The 14,750-nt window shown below is 41.0% G+C and overlaps 1 non-coding gene across 1 annotated transcript; it reads left to right on the top strand.

Annotated features, from left to right (window-relative positions):
• Positions 1-389: 389 nt before the first annotated feature.
• LOC145626001 (small nucleolar RNA R71) lies at positions 390-497 on the top strand. Its single transcript, XR_014110889.1, has one exon. It is a non-coding gene; the product is annotated as a small nucleolar RNA R71 (small nucleolar RNA).
• Positions 498-14,750: the final 14,253 nt, after the last annotated feature.

Below are 14,750 nucleotides of genomic sequence, written 5' to 3' on the forward strand. Positions count from 1 at the left end.
CGGGGCTTAAACCTCCACAATAAGATGTATCATGGTTCGTTCCTCCACAATTTTGACAAGAGAAAGATTTAACTTGAGAGGAGCTTGCTCCACCGCTAGAACTTGCATTCACACTCGTGTTCAACTTGGAAAGCCCTTTTGTTAGTTGATCAATTTGATGTTGTAATTGATCAACTTTCTCCAATTCGTAAATACCACCTTTCTTTGGAGCATTTCTTCTTCAGCCCCCCCCCCCCCGCCCAAGAGTAATTCTTTGCTACCTCTTCTATTGTGGCTTCAACTTGATTTTGAGGGATTTTGATTAATTGACCACCCGCCCCCGCATCCAAATTGGCTCTTGACATGGGCTCCAATCCGTCGTAGAAAAATCGCATAAGCAACCCTTGATTGTACTCATGGTGGGGACACGCTTGCACCAACTCTTTGAATCTCTACCATGCTTCACCAAGACTTTCATTGGCGTCTTGCTCAAATGATGCGATTTTCCTTCTCATTTCAACGGTCTTCTCCTCGGAGATAAATCGCTTCAAGAACGCCTTACCACCTCCCTCCATGTTGTGAGAGTGTTAGGCTTTACTTGCTTTAGCCATTTCTTTGCTCGTCCGGTGAGAGATTGCCGAAAAAGGTGCATACGAATGTAATCTTGACTCACTTCATTGGTTTGCATCATCGCGCAAAATTCAAGGAATTGCTCCAAATGTTCAGTACGGTCCTCACTTGCACTTCCGGAAAATTGCTCCGATTGGACCATTCTAGTATATTGTGGATGGATTGAGAAGTTGGTTTCCGTGACGGGTAGCAAAATCCCTCCCGTGAGCTCATAATCCTCCGGATTTCCGAACTCACGAAACAAAACATCATTTTCTTGTCCCGCCATTGATCCGCTTTGTGAACTTGAAGAGTAAGTATCACTCTCACTATCAACTATATCACCAAAACCTCTTCCCTCGTCTTGATAAAGCCTGCGGACTTGTCTCAAGGTTCGGTAGATTTCGTGGTCAATTTGATGTGAGGGTGCTCCATGAGACCTCCTAAGCATTCACCAAAGCTAAGCAAACAATTAGCAATGACAAGGATGATAAAACAAAAGAAAAACAAAAAGAAAAGAAAGTAAAATGACTCTAACAAAAGCAATAGTAGACGCTAAACAAGCCGCTTCCCCGGCAACGGCGCCAAAATTTTATAGGGATTAGATAGGTCGTTAAACTACTACCCTAATCAAATTAATCATTTATATACCTAAACTACCCTAATACAAGTATAGGGGCAAGTAAAGGGTCGAACCACTAAGGAAGCTCACTCATTCAACATCAATTTTCACTAATGCAAGAGTAAAAAGGGGAATTTTTTGTTGGTTTTTGAATAAAGACCACTAAAACTACAAATAAGCAAAGATAATGATGATTAAAATCATGAGAGACGACGATAGGTATACGGGGGTGTCCAATATGATTAGAAAGAGGGGAATAATGATGATTATCATGAAATACATGCCAAAGACACAAGATTCTACCTAAACTATTCATTCTCATGCAATAGTCTAGGCAAATCAATGAAAGAGGTCTACACTAATAAGATTTATCCTCATGCATCCTATTAGTTATAATCAAATCAAGATAATAAAGAAGCACAATCCATAAAAACTCCACTTTAATAACTCATTCTCATGCAATCATTAAAATAGAGATGATCTTAATCTAGTTCTGTAGGCGTCGCTCGAAGTGCGCCTACGTTAAAAGCATGTGTAAATATGCTTGGCACTCATAGGAAGTGGGAATTGACGTATACGATTAGGGACAAGGAAAGTAGGGAGCCGCCAACAAGTTTTTAAGGAACTTGTAAACCGTTCACAGATCATAAAAGGCAACCACGATAAAGGGACAACGAAGGCAACAACGATTGACCCGTGAAGGTTACACCCCATTCATAATCCGTGAGATTACTAACTCCATATGGTTTGTAACCACGAAAGGAGGATCGGGGATGATGGTACGAAGTGAGTCATGGAGTCACATTCGCCCGTATTGGCCTCTACACGATTCTTATAGTGAAAAGTGATTCCTGCGATCTCAAAGGCATACAAACAGAGATTCAATTTGCTCCAAACCATTATTAGGCTAAATTGGTTAAATATTAATGCAACATATAATTCTAAAATATTTGTGATTACTTGAATTAAACAACAAGATTAAAAAGGAACCTAAACCGGTTGTCCAAATTATCTTATTAGGCTTTATTTCCAATTACATATTCCCTTTTACATGCAATATGGTGATCATAATAATAATAGAATAAACATTAATATTGGAAGCAATTTAACCATAATTCCAACAATATAAAATCGTTAGAAAAATAATAGAAATAAAAGGAACATAATTCTTACTTTGATTCTGTTTGTTTGCAACTACAAAATAATAAACGAGTTAGTAACTTCAAGGAAATAATAATAAAATAATAATTAAATTAAATAGAATTGATTTGGGGCCAAACCCTCAAACTGTTCTACATTTCACGCCTTGGCTTAAGGACAGAACCACGAGTAAAGTATGGACTCGTGGGAGTGCTTGAAGAAGAAATTTTGAAAGAATAAGGGTAGGCTAGTGTCTAGGCTAGAGCATAGAAGAGAGAAAAATAGTGAATTAATTGATGCCCCCGTATATCAGATATGAGGGGGTATTTATTGAAAAAAATGTGCTGAGGGAACACACGGAACCCTAAAATGATAAAAACCCTAAAAAAGTATCCCGCGACACGACAAAGTGTACGGTGACACGGGAAATCCCACCGTCAGACGGGAAACATTCGCGTGACACGATGCACATTTTGTGTGACGCGAAAAATATTTAGTGAACGGGGGAGAAAACGCGTTAAGGGTTTACGCGGAAAGGACACGGAAATTCCCGTGTCACAGCAGGTTTCCCGTGTCACAGCAGGTTTCCCGTGTCACAGCAGGTTTCCCGTGTCACAGGGAACCCCACCGTCAGACGGGAAAGTTTTTGTAGGAAATAAATTTCAAGCTTTAATCCCACTAGCTTGAACCCCACTGTGATCGTACACTAAAGTACGGTGGCGTCCAAAAGGGAAGAAGATAGAGCAAAAGAGTCGCCAACAAGTTTTAGGAACTTGTAAACCGTTCAGGAGGTGAAGGTTACACCCCTTAACGATCCAAGAGATCGTAAAATCCATAAGGTCTAGAACCAAATAAGGGTTCGGGGATGAAGGTACAAATCCAACCTAAAAGAGATTGAATCTGCCCTAATAATAGGCCTCTACTTTATTCTGATCGTATTCATGTGCGCTTTCTGACTAACATGCAATCAATAGGATTAACCCTAAACCTGTTTATCTATGTTGGTTGAATTAAATGCACAAATAAAACTATTATTGGCGATCACTTTAAATTATAATCAAATTAACCCTAAATAAGATTATTAATTATCTTATTAAGCGTGATTACAAGTACCAATTCCCTTTAAACATGCATAAAAGGTGTGATCAAGGAATAACAATAAATATTAAGCAGCATAATAATAATCATAAAATAATAATAATCATCACAAATTATAACAATTATAATAAATATCATAATCATAAAATCATAATCATAACAATCATAATTAATAATAATTATAACAATATTCATGTTAAAGCATAATAATAGCAAGATCCTAGGCATGATACTAACAAGATTAATAACAAACCCTAGCATGTCACTAAGCAATAAAAATCAAGTCTTTAACCCTAACATGATACTAACAATCATAAATATTAGGAAGAACATAGGAAGCATCGTAACAATCATAATTAATATTAAAATTATCCTAGACATGATACTAGGAATATCATAATAACAATATAAACATGATTTCTACATCATAATATCAATTAATCAATTAAAGTACCTACTTTGATGCTTCGTACCTCTTTCTAATAACAAAATACACACGTTAATAACTTCAAGGAAAATAATAAACAAAACAATTAAATTAAATAATTGAAAGAGAGATTTGGGACCAAACCCTCAGAAATTAAACCTTTCACGTCTAGGGCGAAGGCAACTTCGAATATGGCTAGGTGTTTCTAGATCTTGTGAATGCGGAATTTTGTATGTGAAAACAAGGTTTAAAGAAAGAAAGAGAGAATTGAAAGAATGCTAATTAAAACTGATTGTAGATGAGAACTTGTGAGAATTGGTGAATGTAGATGATTATTGATGAATGAAAACGAAGTTTTTAATAGGATATTTATAGAGAAAATCAGCCAAAAAGATAAAATAAACAAAACAGAGTCTGACGCACAAAAAACAGAGTTGGCGCAAACCCTGGCTAACTGGCGCCAGGCACCAACACTAGCGCCAAGCGCCAATGGTTAGCGCCAGGCGCGGTTCCAGGCGCCAAAGCCTGGGGTCAAGCGCCAAGCCTATTTTCAACGCGTTTTCGAAAATCAGATAAGTTTGCCGTACTGGAGGATAAAATCATATAATTTCCTCTGCTCCTGCTAAGAAGTCTTTGGTTGCTTGGAATAATGTTTGTCTTCCTAAAGTTTGTGGTGGCTGGAATCTGCTTTCTCTTCTTGAGTGGAATAAAGCAGCTGTCACTAAGTTACTTTGGGATATTGCTCACAAGGCTGATAATCTTTGGGTTAAGTGGGTTCATATCTACTATTTCAAGCACAAAGATTGTTGGACCACTCCTACCCCTGCTAGATGCTCCTGGTTCTTGAAAAAGATTTTGAGTTGTAGAGATGTTGTGAATGATCAAGGGGGATGGGATGGTTTTGTTCAGGGCAACAAGATGAAAATCAAGAAGCTTTATGCTGCTATTAGGCCTCAAGTGCCTAAAGTCCCTTGGAAGAGAGTTACTTGCCATAACTTAGCAACTCCCAAGAGTGTTTTCATATTGTGGCTAGCTTTATGGAATAGGCTTGTAACTAAGGATAGGTTGCTTCAATGGAACATCTCTTGTGATCCTAAGTGTTTCCTTTGTCTGAATGGCAATGAAAGTGTTCAGCATCTTTTCTTTGATTGTGATTTCTCTAGGAAGGTTTAGAGTAAGGTTTTGGGGATCTTACGTGTTTCCAAGCCTGTTCAACAGTTTAGTGATGAGATTGGTTGGATGAAGAAAATCTGCAGAAGTTCCAGATTGAAGAATAAAGTGATCCAGGTGGCATTTACTGAAACGGTTTATGGTATTTAGATTCAAAGGAATGCAGTTCTCTTTACTGGTTGTTGCAAATCAGTTGATGCCCTTGTTCGGGATATTGTCTTTCACTCAGTTTGTAGAATCCCAGCGGGAAGCAAATATTTGATTGTTTAGGGCTTGTCTCGGGCTCTTTGTGTTTATGTTCTGGTTTCATTGGGTTGGGTTCTGATACTGGGTTTCCCGTCGTTTCTTTTTGTTTCGGTTTCCTTCTCTACAGGCTGGTTCTAGTTGCTGTCTGCTGGTAGCTCTGCTGGTTTTGTGTTGTTGTGCTTTGCTGTGCTACTGTGTTGCTGCTGCCTGCTTTCTGTGCTGCTGCAATGCTGTCTGCTGTTGGTGTTGCTGTGTTGCTGTTGCTGTGCCTGCTGCTTGCTGTTGCTGCTGGTCTGTAGTGCCAGCTGCTGTTCTGGTTTTTTTTACTCATGTTGCGCTGCTGTTCTGCTGTCTTTGCTGCTGTGTGCTGCTGTAGGCTATGATTGTTGCTGCTACTTGCTGTGCTTTGTTGCCTGCTGGCTCCTTTGCTGCTGGTAGATTGTGTTCTGCTGTGCTGTGCTGAGCTGCTGGGTTGCTGCAGTGTGTTGCTGATGCTGTTTGCTGTTGCTGCTTTGCTTTCTGCTGCTGCTGATTTGCTTCTGCTGCTGCTGCACTGTTCTGCCTTGCTGCTCGTTGCTGCTGGTGCTGCGTTCTGCTTTTGGTGTTGCTGTGCCCTGTTTTCTTGCAGCTGCAGTGCTGTTTTTGTTTTTGCACGACTGTTTTGAAGCTGTCTTTGTTGCTGTAGTTTGTTATTATTGTTGCTTTGGTGCTTGTTTTGTTGTCTATCTTTGTTTTTTTTTTGGTTTCTTTAGTCGATTTGCAGGTATGTCTGCTTCTGGTTGTTGGTTTTGGTGTTCTTCGGGTGTTGGGCTTTGTTGTTTTCTGGTTTTTTTGTTGTCTGGTCCTGGTTTCCGGAACCCTTCCTAGAAGGTGGCCGGAAATCTGAGTCCAGTTGTTCTAGGCCCTTCCTAGAACCCTTCCTAGAAGGTGGCTAGGTGTGGGTCTAGAACTGGTCGTGGGGTGACCTGTTGTTTTCGGTCTTTTGGTGTTCTGGTGGTAGTTATAACTTAGCTTCTGTAAGTTGTAACTTTCTCTTTTTGGTAATAAAATCTTATTTTCCAAAAAAAAAAAAAAAAAAAAAAAAAAAAAACTCTGAAAAGTCTAAAGTCAATTTATCAATGCTAATTGAATTAGGAATGAAAAGAACCTTCTAGAAGATTCTAGAAGACTAAAACTATTCCTAATTGCATTAGGAATGATAAATCATATTAGGCCCTCCCCAAGATCATTGGGCCGCACATAAAGCTCAAACCGGGACCAGTTTAATAGATTGGCCATAACTTCCTCAATATTCATCGGAATTGGGCTTATAATATATTGTTGGAAAGGTCTTTGCAAGCCTCATCCAACTACACTACCATTGGACCCATATCATGGACCAACCAAACCGGATTGGCTGTTTTCTTAAAATAAGTTTTCAAAAACAGAGAGGAGAGAAAAGAAAATAAAACTATCCTCAACACCAGACTTTCCACACTTTCGCTTCATTCGATTATGATTCGACGTGAAAGGTACTCATCACTGGGTTTGGTTTTGGGGAGACACAAATGGGTGTCTACAGAAGCCCCCACTTTGACTGAGTTTGGAGAAAGCAAGTTTCGAAAACAAAAGTCAAAGTATCGATAGAGACGGAGAATGATTCAGAATGTTCTGCGATCCTAAACCATTCTTGTAACGCCAATACCTGCAAAACTAGCATTAGTTAAACAGATAAAAGATTTAAGAAACGCGTATCTTGCACCGTCGAGCACACGTCTCTGAAAGTAACCGACTGTTGCCGCTGTATCCTTGTTTTGATGACCTCCTGCAAGCTAGAGAATGCCATCCCGCTTGAAAACTGCTACGCCCGTAACTGCTCCCAAATTAGAAGATTGCTTTGCCCGAAATGATCCTCATCCGCATTGATAATATTCCACGTCCAAGGGAATATCATCGAAGATTGCTTCTCTTGAAACAAATCTCCATCCGCATTGATAATATTCCACGTCCAAGGGAATACTATCGAAGATTATTTCTCTCGAAACGGCAGTGGCATTGATAATATTCCGCATAATATTCCACGTCTAAGGGAATATGATCGAAGACAAATTCGCTCGAAATTACCTTCAGTTGTTTGTGACAACTCTCCGCAAGCTAGGGAATGCCGTCGAAGATATCTTCACTTAAAGTCATTCTCATTTGATGCGATAATTTTTCAAAGGAAATTAACGAAGATCCACGCCTGTCGATCTTTAAAAGTTTGCCTGAACTTTGCTTCCGCTATGCATGTACGTCGACATTTCTGCTGCTTTGAACCTGTACGTCGGTGCCTTTTTGCTTTTGAACCTATATGTCGGTGCTTTTTGTTAATGAGCCAATGCTTAGGCGCTTTAAGCTGAGTGAGACGATCTTTTATCAGGTCGATCACCTTATGTAATCAAGCCGATTACTAAATCATGTCAAATTGCTTAGAGGGGCTAACTGGCGTAACAAGGAACCCAAAAATATGATGCAGAAAGGTAAAACAACCCCACCAGGTGGCTGGGTGATCTGGCGCCACTGAAAAGCCATCAGCGCCAGTTAATTAGTCTTAGCGCCAGGCGTTGAGATTGGCGCCAGGCGCCAAGCCAAATTTGTGACGCCAATGCATAGGGCTTGGCGCCAGCACGGAGATTTCCTTAAATACCCCTTTCCTCTTCATTTTGCTGGCTGCTCGTCGCGAATTTGCTCGAAAAAATCCGAAAACTTCAATTGCTCGGTTCTTGCTCGTTTCTCAACCGAAATTGCTCAAATTTGTTGCAAATTAAAGCTCTTTTCATCTATATTCCCGATCTATGTAATTTTTCTTCAAACTCACATCGGTTTTCATGAATTTTTGGCATGTTTATTCACGAATTTCATGAAAATTCGAAATTTATAATGCTCAATTTGCTTTGTTTGTCAAGTTTTATGCCATGAAATTGCTTGATTATGTTTATATATTGCCTTGGGAGTAATTTGAGACTTGTTTGACTCAATTTGGTGAAGAAATGAGCAATTTGCCATTGTTGGACCTCCTAAGGTCGTGAAGAACAATGTGACTCGTTTTTGATGTTTTTGCTAGCAATTCTTGTCCAACTTGTCACAATAATTACTATAGTGTTGCAAGAAAGTGTGTGATTGCTTGAAAAATGTCGTTATGCTCAATTTGAATTTGTGCTCTATTTTAGTACTACGTACTCTGTTTTTGCGAACATAGTATCATGCGGCTAGGCGAACCTTAGATACTATAGAACCTTAATTTATGATGTTTTTGCACAATGTAGCATGGCTAGACAACGAGGTTCGGGTTCACGGTCCCGAAACACTAGACGGGAGCATGAGCCCGTAGAGGATGACGTCACGCCTTCCACTTCGCTTGGTCGACTTCCGGAGTGGGATGAGCGGACCCTGTTCTTCGCCTCCGTCCACCACATTTCTGAGAGGGTGAGACAGGGCATCGTGCCCGGGAGGACGCGGCATCATGGCTCCGGCTGTGATGGTTTGGGCGATTTGTAAAGGATGTACATCGCTAGGGAGGGATCTTGAGACGAGACTCCTATGGGAGTCTTGCGGACTAGCTACTCTGTTCGAGACCTCTGAGGATATGGTTGCCTCCAGCGGGGATCATCATGTAGTGCGCACTTTGGTGGAGTTCTTCTGGGACACCACCAACACCTTCCATTTCCCTTGGGGCGAGATGATGGTCACCCCTACGGACTTCAGTCTCATCACAGCACTGGGGTTCACCTCTGTGCCACTGCCGTTTGACAGTGGAATCAACGTCTTTTCTTCAGAGGTCGAGGAGCTGTTGGGGCCGATCGCTATTCGGGCCCGAGTTGAGGTCGAGACGACTCAATTTAGCGCTAGGGGAATTCGCCGCTCGACGCTGGCAGCAGCTCTTGATGACGATGCGACCACCCGAGAGCAGCGGGTGCGCATCTTTGCGCTGATGTTATTGTCAGGGATATTCTCCCCTGACAAAGGTAGTAGGGCGTTGCTTTACTATCTTCCTGCTGTCCGTGATCTTCACCGGATCGGGACTTATGACTGGGCCAGCTTGGCCTATGCTGACTTTGTTCGTGCGCTGAGGGACTCGTGTCGACACCGGTCCTTTGGGACGAACGTTGCTTTGTCTGCCTTTTGGAAGGTCGTAGGGGTAAACATTATTCCCTATAAAGTTTAGCTCTACATATTAGTTAGCATTTACTCACGATTTTAACTCCTTGTAGATCTGGTTCTACGAGCACTTCCCTTCTGCTGCTTTGGCGAGACCATCGCCGCGGGGGTTTCCAGTGAGCGCCTCTTGGGGCGGGCACCATGTGGATATGTCTACAACACATGTCCGGAACTGGATCATTGCGATACGACTTTTATTATTTATTTGCTTTTTCGCGATGTTTTAGGTATACTCTCGCCTGATTGATGTTCGTTGTAGGGTCCTGAGGTGGTGTACCGACCATGGGGCGGTTGGACAGTCCCTGGGTTAGCCGCAAAGTATTCTGCTAAGCGTCGCTATTTCTTGGGGACTTATGGAGCGATTGCGTACTTAGGAGAGAGGGTTGCTAGACAGCATTCCTCTAATGTCTTCGTCGTTCCTACTCCTCCACCACGTCATATGTACGATGACGCGCGTTTGTCGAGCATGTCTAAGGGAGCTGGTACCCATTGGCGGTCCTATGTGATCCTCGGGCGGTGCTATGCTGAGGAGCTACTACCTTTATTAGCTCCAGCCCCCGTACCGGCTGAGGATGTGAGGGTAAGATTTTTTCAGTTTTTTACTTTCCATAAAGTAGCCCCAAAGTAATGTTTTATTGACTTTTTTTTTGTTTTATCAGGACGGTGCTGCTGAGTTCGTGCCACCCCGTATGTTTATCCACCACCAGGGGATGTACGGGCTGATTAAGGAGATGATTTCTCCTGCTCTCGAGGGCGAGCGCTTTGTAGAGCGGTCGATTCCTCGCCACCAGACTCGAGTAAGCCTAGTTATTCACAATTTTGTGTTCATATATCAAGCATATTTACTGACTTATTTTTCTGACAGTTTTCGCGCGAGGTGGTTTCGACGATGGCACGATGTATAGATTCCTTCCGGAGCCAGCTCGTCCAGATGAGGAATGCGGCCACTTGCCGTCGGGATGACGTCACCCGAGAGGTAGTCTTTCTTTATATATTTCCTTGCATTACCGCTTCAATTTTGCCTTGTTTCTGATTTAATTCTTTTTGCAGGGCCAGCCTATTGCTTCTCACACCCGCGCGAGACCTGAGGGGCGGAGGGATCCGGCGAGGTCCAGCTCGAGACGTCGTCGTACTTCGTCAGGGGGTAGAGGTGGTCGCTCTGAGGCTGCTCGTGCTGACGTTGCAGAGGGCTCGGGATCTTCTTCTGAGTGTGCTCATGCTGCACCGGTAGGAGAGGCTACCTCGGCTTTCAGAGGTGGTGGGATGTACGAGGTAGGCTCGTCATCGCGGCAGCCTGCGCAGCCTCAGCATCAGGTTGATCCTGGGTGGAGTGGTCCTACATTGAGTCTTCCTCCTCCTACAGAGACTGGAGGTGGAACCGGAGCTGGTGGAGAGGTGACTCCTCGTACGGCGCAATTTTATGATATAATGGGCCTACGTCCTCCAGCGCCGTAGTTTGTTCTTGTGTATATTTTATTTTGACTTTTCATAGAACTTTGCCTTAGACTCATTATTTATAGACACATTTTGTATATTTATGCTATTATGAGTTTATTTATTTATTATTATGTGTATGTTTGTGTGTGCATTTTTATTATTGATGGAGGGTATCCGACTCTCTCCGCCAAAAGAAAAAATAAAAAGGAAAAAAAACAAATAAAATGTCGGGTGTTTGGAATTTAAATAAAGTCCAAAAAAAGAATAATATAATTAAAAATAATAGCTATTTTAATTAATTAAGAAGGAGGGTAAAAAAAAAGAAGTTCAGGGAAGATAATCGGAGCAATAAAGTCATTAGTCGACTCGAGTTTAGTATAAAAACGCAGGTTAATCACGCGCGCCTGCTGTGACAACTTGGCGCCAGCTGGCGCCACAAAATGGCGCGTGGCGCCAGGCGCTACACTTATCGTGTGGCGCCAAGCGTTGGCGGCTGGCGCAAATTACGGTATTTTGACGCCAATTGACATTGATGTCGTATTTCATTCTGATTAAAACTTCTCGCAATTTGTGTATAAATAGCCCCCTGCCCAGCCGATTCTTCTCATAATTCCAGCGAATAAAATAATTCTTTGCTTTAGAGAAAAAAAAAATAATAATCATGTCTTTAGTCACCAAAACCTTCACCCAATATACTCATGAATGGTGTCGATCTCTTAATGCTAGGGAGAGAAAAGAATTAGATTTATTTCACTTGGGGGGGAATTTATGGCATCAAAGGGGTAGATCTTGACTTAGATTTCATACATACCGCTCTAGAATTTTGGAATATTGATACTCATTACTTCAGAATAGGGTATGACGAGATTAGCCCTTTGCCAGATGAATTTGGTGCTATCTTAAGCTTCCCTGCAATAGAACTTATAGTAATCCCTAGAGTAGATGCATATTATTATAAGGATTTTGAGCGCTTCTTAAATTTAAAAGAAAGGGATTTATCAAAAATAGTAGATGGCAACAATGTTAATCTGAAAGAATTTGCACGCCATTATTTTGATAAACCTCTTTCTGAATCTTTTCATATATATAGAAGAAGGGCGTTCCTATTTTGCATCTTAATCAATTTTTTCTTAGTAGTGGTAAAAATAATGAAGGGCAATCAATTATAACCACTGTTTTAGAACAAATTGAATCAGGGAGAAATCCAATGCCATTGATAGTTGGAGAGACTATGATTAGTCTTGATGAATTAAAAAGGGACCCAAAAGCACCTTTTTGCGGCTCTCCAATTTTATTACAGGTAGAAAAATAATATTTTTAATTACAAAAATCAGAAAATATATTTTTGTATTGTAATAATAATTTAATTGCATTGCAATTTTTCTTTACAGATGTGGCTAATGGAAAGGCTAGGACTAATTAGCCCTCCAGACGATATTGAGAAGTATACTCCCAATTGCTTCGTGAGAAGGAAGAAACGCATCCCTAAAATTGGGCGCCATGGGTGGAGAAAAGTCTTCGAATCTCGTGATTTTGCCATCAAGTGGGTCGTCCCATGGTGGAAAATAGAAAGGATGGTTGGTGTTAACAAGCAACCTTTTTGCCGCCTTCCAAGCTTGTCTCGTGTGACTTATTATTACCCCTGCAGGGTAAAAAGACAATACGGCTTGCTTCAGAATATTCCTTCCGGGGATCTTCGTCCTCCCTATAGTACCCTGTATCTCAAGAAGTAGACAAATTTGATGCTTACTGGAGCGCTAGATCTTTATGGGAAGTGATTACCCAAAAGGTTCCTCCTTCTTTGCCCAATGCTGTAAAGAAGTGGTTGCTGAAGAAACCTTCGAAGGATTCGAAGAAAGATCAGGGTAGAACTGATGTAAAGAGTCGTCTGGGCGACAGGGTGATTCCTGCCAAGGAACGTCTAGGTGAAAGAATTGAATTCAAAACACCTGCAATGCCTAGGAAGAAAGGTGCTACCAAAGATAAAGGAAAAAGGAAAGCTAACACCACAGATAAAAAGACTTGGGTGGAAAAGAAACATGGAGTATTAGCTGAAGGGGAGACTATCTACTCTAAAATTGAATGTAGGTCCTCTAAAGGATGCCTACTAGCTAAAGTTATGGATGAGGAGGAGGAAGCAGACAAGAATTGGAAAAGGGCTAGAAAGGAAAAGAAAGATTAGGAGCACTGCTTGACTTTCAATTTATTAGACTTAGTTTATTTAAAGTTAAAGTTAATTTATTTCAGCTTTATTTAAATTCCATCAATAATGTAATTTTATTTTATTAATGAAATTTGCAGCTTTTAATTAAATTATGTACTTTAAATTTATTTTATTAAAGCAATGAAAACCGAAAAAAATTAATTTTTCCAGAAATTCTTCGAGTATGGAAGTCGAAAATTTTCCGAAAAACACCGAAATTTGCCCAGAATTTATTCTCAAATTGGCGCCACTTATTTGCAATTGGCGCCTATCATTGGAGTCTGGCGCCAGGCGCCAATTTCATAGGTTGGCGCTGATGATTGCTGGCTGGCGCCAGGTTCTTCTCAGCGACGCCGATGATTCGCCGATCTTCTGTTGAATTTTTAATTAATTCTGGAATGCGGAGATGTTGAAAAAATAAAGTGGCCGCACCCGTAAAGGGTTGCCTACATATCCTTTCTTAAGGAATCAGGCCGAACGTAGCTCTCTTGAGTATCCTACTCAAGTAATTATGGGTAGTATTTCTTAAGTTGGTCAAGATTTGTCATGTTTGAGAATTCATTGCCATCCATATCAGTTAATTTTGCTGCACCTCCTGACAGGATTGTTTTGACAATGTAAGGGCCAGACCAATTAGGTCTAAATTTACCCCTTGGATCTAAAACATTTTTCCTTAGTGCTTTTAACACCAAGTCTCCTATTTTGATATTTCTTGTCTTGACCTTCTTATTAAAATGCCTAGCCATACGAGTTTGGTAACACTGAGTGTGATGTAGAGCTTCTAGTCGTTTCTCATTGAGTAGAATCAATTCTTCATATCTTTCCCTAGTCCATTCAACTTCATCGAGTTTACTCTCTAACGCAATGCGTAGAGATGGTATTTCTAGTTCGACAGGTTGTACGACATCCATTCCATATACCAAGGAAAATGGCTTATTTCCTGTTGATGTACAGATTGACGTGCAGTAACCCCACAATGCGAAGTGAAGTTTGTCAGGCCAATCCTTATAATTCACCGTCATTTTTTCGATGATAGTTTTTAAATTTTTATTAGCTGCCTCGACTGCTCCATTTGCTTGAGGTCATTAAGGGGAAGAATGATGATGTTGAATGCCGTATTTTTGTAGTAATTCTTCACATTCGGCCTGAAAGTGAGTTCCATTGTCACTTATCATTTCATGTGGGACTCCGTATCGACAAATAATATTTCTCTCGACAAAGAGTGCTACATGTTTTGCAGTGAGTTTAGCGTATGATTGCGCTTCGACCCACTTTGTGAAGTAATCGATTGCTACTAGGATATATTCATGACCTCCTGTTCCTGGGGGGGTGATTTTGCCAATGATGTCAATTCCCCATGTAGAGAATGGCCATGGCGATGTGTAGGTGTAGAGCAAAGATGGAGGAACATGTTGTAAATTGGCATAAATTTGGCATTTAGGGCATCTTTTTACGTATTGATGGCAATCCCTATTCATTGTACTCCAATAATATCCTTCTCGCATTATTTTCTGGACTAACATTTTGCCATTTATATGTGTTCCACAGATTCCTTCGTGGATTATCCTCATCGCTCTTTGTGCATCTTTCTTTCCTACACATAAGAGAGCTCGACCCTTAAATACCCTTTAATGTAGCTCGCT

This window comes from Chenopodium album, chromosome 3, assembly GCF_948465745.1.
Source record: "Chenopodium album chromosome 3, dcCheAlbu1.1, whole genome shotgun sequence".
NCBI lineage: Eukaryota > Viridiplantae > Streptophyta > Magnoliopsida > Caryophyllales > Amaranthaceae > Chenopodium > Chenopodium album.